The sequence below is a fragment of the Triticum dicoccoides genome, chromosome 4B (assembly GCF_002162155.2).
Source record: "Triticum dicoccoides isolate Atlit2015 ecotype Zavitan chromosome 4B, WEW_v2.0, whole genome shotgun sequence".
Classification (NCBI taxonomy): Eukaryota; Viridiplantae; Streptophyta; class Magnoliopsida; order Poales; family Poaceae; genus Triticum; species Triticum dicoccoides.
This window is the reverse complement of record NC_041387.1, coordinates 61,548,748-61,555,031: the sequence shown is the minus strand read 5'-3', so window position 1 is coordinate 61,555,031 and position 6,284 is coordinate 61,548,748. Positions and strand designations below refer to the sequence as shown.

Below are 6,284 nucleotides of genomic sequence, written 5' to 3'. Positions count from 1 at the left end.
CGTGTGCATCCAAAGATGGGGATGCTAGGAGGCTAGTCCTTCATTTTTTCGGAAAAAAGAGAGTACAACAGCTAAACAAGAACAAAGAAAACTGAAATCTCAAAGGTCAAAAGTCGTTGCTGCATGCCATCGCATTGGATAATAAATTTTACATGAAGGTTACCTTTTGCAGATAATCTATATATGGAGTTAGCTTATAAAACATTTGATTTTCTGCATTTTTTTATTGACATAAAGATCTCCACAATTCAACGACTGACTCTACCTTTAGGGAACTTTCTATCTTACTGTCCAGCTATAAAAATACGATTTTGCTAAATTTTAGTTGCCTCATAATTTTGAAAATATTGATCCCTAGAATTGCACTTGACTAAGCCTGAATTGTGATCTTTGAAAGTGTGCCATTTTAGCAAAATGTTAACGTCATTTTTGTTCTACAAGTTGTGCTGGTTGGGGCTGAGAACATGATAGTTGGTGTTCTAGTTAATGTGTTGCAGTTATGCTCGAGTTGTGGGTGTTCTGTAAACACAAAGTACAAGTATTGCGGCCATGGAACTTGAAAAAAACCAAATTCATAATGTATACACAAGATCATAGGTGGGCCATGGGCATATGGGAAGTCAGAGCAAACAAAGTTCCCAGCGAAAACTTGCAAATGACAGGACATTGGTAAATAAGACTTTGCATTGAATGGGGGCCTAATCGACCAACATACAAGGTGTTTATACACGCAAATCCCATCAGTACATGCCATAATAAAAAAAAACTGCATCCCATCGGTACTATCATGGTTCACCAGCTTGTTACCCAGCCCGGCAAAGTTGTGTGCCTGGAACAGGATAAGCCGGCGAATTCTCTGATAACTCATCGGTACAGTGTGCATTTTAGTGGTCTGCATCCAGTTCTTGCTCACCCACGGCTATAGCCCGATCTCATTACACCATGCACTTCCAGCATCTGCTGTCCAAAATGTTCACCTGTCCCACCACAGCTTAGGGTTTAATGTTGTTTCAAGATTCTTGTGAGCAAGAAAACTTCCAGACAGAGCAGCAATTCTCATCACCTAAATGTGCAAAATAAATAATAAAGTGTGAGAACCTGCCATTCAAGCAAAATAAACACATTACAAATGCTTGAAGTCTAGAACATTGACACACACCTGCCAAACTCGATTCCTCTTCGAATTCATCTTGCATACCAAATCTTCTGTGCCCAGACGATGTTGTAGCAAGAGGAAGGAGAAACCGTTGACAGTATCTAAGATCAAGGAGATAAAAAGATCATATGGGTTGTACTATAAAAGAATTGCATATATGTTATGTAAACTTCCCTATAGACAAAAATTTAGAAACACATACCAGCAGCTGCTTGGAAGCCTGTCACCCATTGGCCACCTTGAAGGTCATAAATATGGACCATGCCGTCCTGTCGAAGCACAAAAATCATGTTTCAAAGGTTCAAGGTTTGGAAGAAGAACAAGAATGAACGGAAAACATGAGAAGCAAACCTGCCCACCAGTGGCAAGATGCTTGCCACATGGCTCAATATCAAATTGTACTCTTTGATTAGTAGTATCACACGATCTGTACAACCTAATGAAGGGATTCCACACACACAAAATGGGAAGAGTTTGACAAAAGTCAGAAGAATATGATTCCTATAAAATAAGACAGATTAACCTATCAATCCCACTATCCAAATCCAACAAACTAACTGTACTTGTTCAAAAACGCTGGCAGCTCCCTCACTTGCGGCTCGCCCTCCTCCAATGCATAGGTTTTTTTTTTGAGCGATCTCCAATGCGTAGCTAAATCCAAGTCAACGCATGTATACATCAGGTGTGCAATTACGAGATATTTTTTCTTTTGTTTATATTTTTTTAAACGTAAAATTACTTAAACAAAGCCCTGAATTTGAAGAAAAAAATTAACACATATTCAAAAAAGTTCAAACATATATATTTTGCAAAAAATGTTAATCATGCATTTGAAAAAATGTTAAACATGTATGTAAAGCTGTTTCTGATGTATACAAAAAAATGTATAGCCTAGATGAAAAAAGTAGACATCAAACAATATATTTGAAAAAAATGTTTATCGTGTAATTAAAAAATGTTAATGCAATAAAAACTGTTGGGATAGTCTAAAAAATCTTCACATCATTCAAAAATATATTCCAACATGTATTTGAAAAAAATTCTATTCAAACAAAAATTGCAAAAACATGTGTTTGAAGAAAAATGTCAATCATGTAAGGGAATTTTTTTTAATATGCATAAAAAATATTTCAAGTGTATATGAAACATGTAAAATGTATATGAAAAAAGTAGACATCAGAACATACGTTACAAAGACCTGTTAAACATGCATTTGAAAAATGTTAAAATTATATAAAAAATGGTTGATATGTACTAAACAAATGTACAAAATATGTATTAAAAAAGTAGAAATGATAAAATATATTTGAAACATGTATTTTTAAAATGATAAATTTGTATATTTTTTTTCATAGGTATGCATAAGGTGTAAAAAAATTATACATGCGTTAAAAACAGTAGACATCAAAATATATATTTAAAAATATTAATCTGTATTTAAAAAAAATTAAACATGTATAGATAAATTTCCATGATGTATACCAAAAGTATACAATATGTATTAAAAATATAACCATGTGTCGAAAGAAGAAGGGGAAAACGAAAAAAACGGTGAAAACCGAAGAAACTGAATAAAGAAACACCTAAAAAATGAAGAAAACAAAAAGACGAAGAAAAATGTTAAAATCGATCAGAAAACAAAAAACTAACAAAAAACAAAACCAGAGAAATCAGGGAAGAAACGAAGAAAGAAAAGCACAAAAACCGCTGAAGAAATAAAGAAAAAACAAGAAAACCAAAGAACACCGGGGAAAACATGTAATAAAAAGGAAAGAAAAACCAAGAAATACCAGACTAGTCTAGTTTCAGCCACCATATAGTGACCCAACTAACAAGCGCATGTCTAAATATATGGTGAATGGTTTTCAATAAAGTGAACATTTTTGTCATGTACGGTGAACATTTTGAAAATATGCTTTGAACCTTTTGTAAAATACAGAGAACAATTTTTAGGTGTACGCTGAGCATTTTCAAAATGCATATTGAACTTCTTTGTAGAATATGTTGAAAGATTGTTTTAGCATACAATGAACATTTTATGGTGCACATGATTTTTTTAATATACAGTGTATGTTTTGTTAATATACAGTTTTTTATAACACATGGTGAACTTTTTGTATAATATAAAAAATAAAATAAAAAATGAAAGGAAAAGGAAACGATAAAAAGAGAAACCGAAGAAACAGCCAATCCGACAAGGGGTTTTCCTAGGAATATATAGCAAACGTTTGGTCAATCAGCTGCTAATACTGTAAAACTAGAAATAGTTCAAGTTCCTTTAATTGTGAAACCATATCTTCTTATTGGTTGTAGCCATAAATGAAATCTGATATCAATTTGGTGAACTGCGTATGAGGAAGTACTTGCTACTCACATGTTGGGAGTATTTTTCGCAGCAGTACAGTACATGCTTTCTCAAGGAAAAAGGTCACATCATACATTTATTATAAGTTTTAACCTTTCTTTTATGCAGCGTTACATGCATCAGTTACATTTGGTCTGAATACCATTCTGCACTATCACCAACTCTGCACTACATTTCAGAAATTGTATTGATTCCCTTTTGAGTTTAAGATTTGGCTTAACCTGACCAACTAGATGAACCCGTTCTTTTTAATTTCTATTAGAATTCAGAGATCCAGCAAAAAATATATGTCAAATTGTTTATTGTCTAACTATTGATTTCTATTGATATTCATGTCAAATCTCTATTGATGTTCATATCAAACCTTGACAGAATATTCCTTGCTGTGATTTAAGCATGATAGTGAAGGCCAAGTCAAATGTCGAGCTAGTGGAACACCAACCGTTGTCTACGGTTTGTGTGTACGGGTTTGAAGCAGCCGGCCATGAATATTTTTACCCAACATGGGTGGCGACATAGTCCACGGAAAGGCCCCCCATCTTGTCACCTAGCTAAATAATCCAATCAAATAAGCTATAATCATGTTGCTTGTTCTGTACTGGTTTTTTCTTTTTTCATTTTTTTAGAAAAGGAGGTTGAGACCTCCGGCCTCTGCATCAATTGATGCATACGGCCATCTTTATTACTTATTCAGCAAAGGACTGACCAAAACATACGTCAGGTCACCCGAAGCCACCATTCACACCTACAAACGCGATAATGTGGAGTGCTCTCACTCCTCATATCTAAAACCGGTGTCATTGCCGATTCATCCACATAACGTATCGGAACCAACAGCCGGTGCAGCAGACCTAAAGCGTACACCACACGCACACGTTTTACAAGCTGCCATCATCATCAAACCACTGACCCGTCTTCAGGAGAGAGATCCGCATCATCCTTGCCAGTCCGGCCATCCGTCGACGCCACTACGGCGCCCAACGGCTCCACCTCCATGCGCTCGTCCATCCAGACGCGAAGACTCTGGAAGATCTGTCGTGCGTAGCACCTGCTGAACAGGCGTGACAAAGCGTAGCACCTGTCGGCCAGGCATGACTTGACATCACCATCGAAGCTCCATGCAAGACGAAGACGCTCCACCTCCTGCCTCTATCTTCCAACGCTGCTCCACAAACGATGCTCCCAAGAGAGAAATGACACCGCAGTGATGCCATCGTCCGATCCGGAAAATCAGATCCTAGGGTTTCCCCTAGAGCAGCACGAGTGGGTCGACAGTAGTTACAGGACGATGCCTTCAACAAGGTAACGACACATAACGCCACCATCGTTCGGCGTCGGCTCGGTATTCAACGGCAACTATGTCTTCCCGACTCGCAGCCGAGACTAGATTACAGATCTCGAGATCCGATCACCCAGCTTCAGGCCGACCACCTTCGACGTAGGAGATGACCACCAACGCCATAATCCTCGTGATGCGATGCAGACCTGGGGTGCTTCAGCGAGCCATCACTGAACCCGATGAGATGCAACAGTTTGGGGACGTAAAGGCAGCCGGCTACCTAGACCCGAAGGTCCTAGATCGAGCCGGGGACGCACCCCGGCCGCCGCTGTCGTCATCTCCTACCAATCCCTCCGGCTGCAATAGAGCCCCCCGCCGCGCCCCGGCCGCCGCTGCCCGCCATCCTCGTGGCAAGGAGATCTAGGTCAGGTTGTCGCCACCTCAGATCTCGAGACACCAGAGGAGGTCCATCGCCGCCGCGCCACTGGGCCTTCGCCAGCGATGTTGCCGGCGGCGGTAGAGGGAGGGAGGTGTGTGGGGGGAGGGGGGCCGAGGAGAGGTTGGGTGGTGGCCGCCCGGTGCGGCCCGGCAGCGGCCGCACGAGGTCGGGGGGTGAAATTTTAGTATCTTGTTCTATACTGGTATATATGGTTGATTGCATGGCTTGTTCTACTAACTTGCTGCCATCTACTCGAATCTTCCAAGTCTTGTACAAACAGTTCCTCCTCTCCTCTGCTTATCTTCCAGATCGAGTCGAATCAGTCAAGAACTATTTCAATGTGTTTATGCCAAGTGATGGGCTCTGTTCTTGTAGGAAAGTGACCAAAATCCATTCCCAACCAATCAGGTAGAAACAGAATCTGATATTTCAGCGCATCGTGAATATGTTTCTGAATTGAAAGGGGATTTCTTGCTGCTCATGTATTGATCCATTGCATAATAAGGAAGTACCAGCAGCAAGAGTTGACAGGACAGAGAAGGAACAAGAATGGGAAGTAATAGACGTAGGAACATGACAGAGAAGAAATCAAGCATAGAAGGTCAGGATCAAGAGGAATAAGGGGAATATAAGTAACTGCAGATTTTAGGATCAAGGTATAGTTATCCATCTTAATCCACCGTGGTGATGTGCATGTATATCGTTTCGGGGAGAGGGATAACATGCAAAATTCAGAGAAGTCACGGTGAGAATTAGTAAGAGGAATATTAATCAAGCTTAGCTAAATAATCAAATCAAATAAGCTATAATCATGTTGCTTGTTCTGGCATGTATGGTTGATTGCATGGCTCGTGATTAAATCAAATTTAAATGAAGGGTTGATATAAGTATAGCAACCTTCATAGTAAGATCTCTCTTCATCGGATTTTAGGTAACAACTTAGGCCAACTCTAGTCGATCCCTAAAAGTCTATAAGGGAGTATAATTTTGGTTTTACTCCTCTATGCTGCATCTAGCCGAACTCCTAAAATCTATAAGGGAGTAT

At 39.3% G+C, this 6,284-nt stretch overlaps 1 pseudogene; it reads right to left on the bottom strand.

Moving 5' to 3' along the window:
• Window positions 1–758: 758 nt before the first annotated feature.
• Window positions 759–4,529, bottom strand: LOC119292509 (annotated as a pseudogene).
• Between the last annotated feature and the right edge of the window lie 1,755 nt (window positions 4,530–6,284).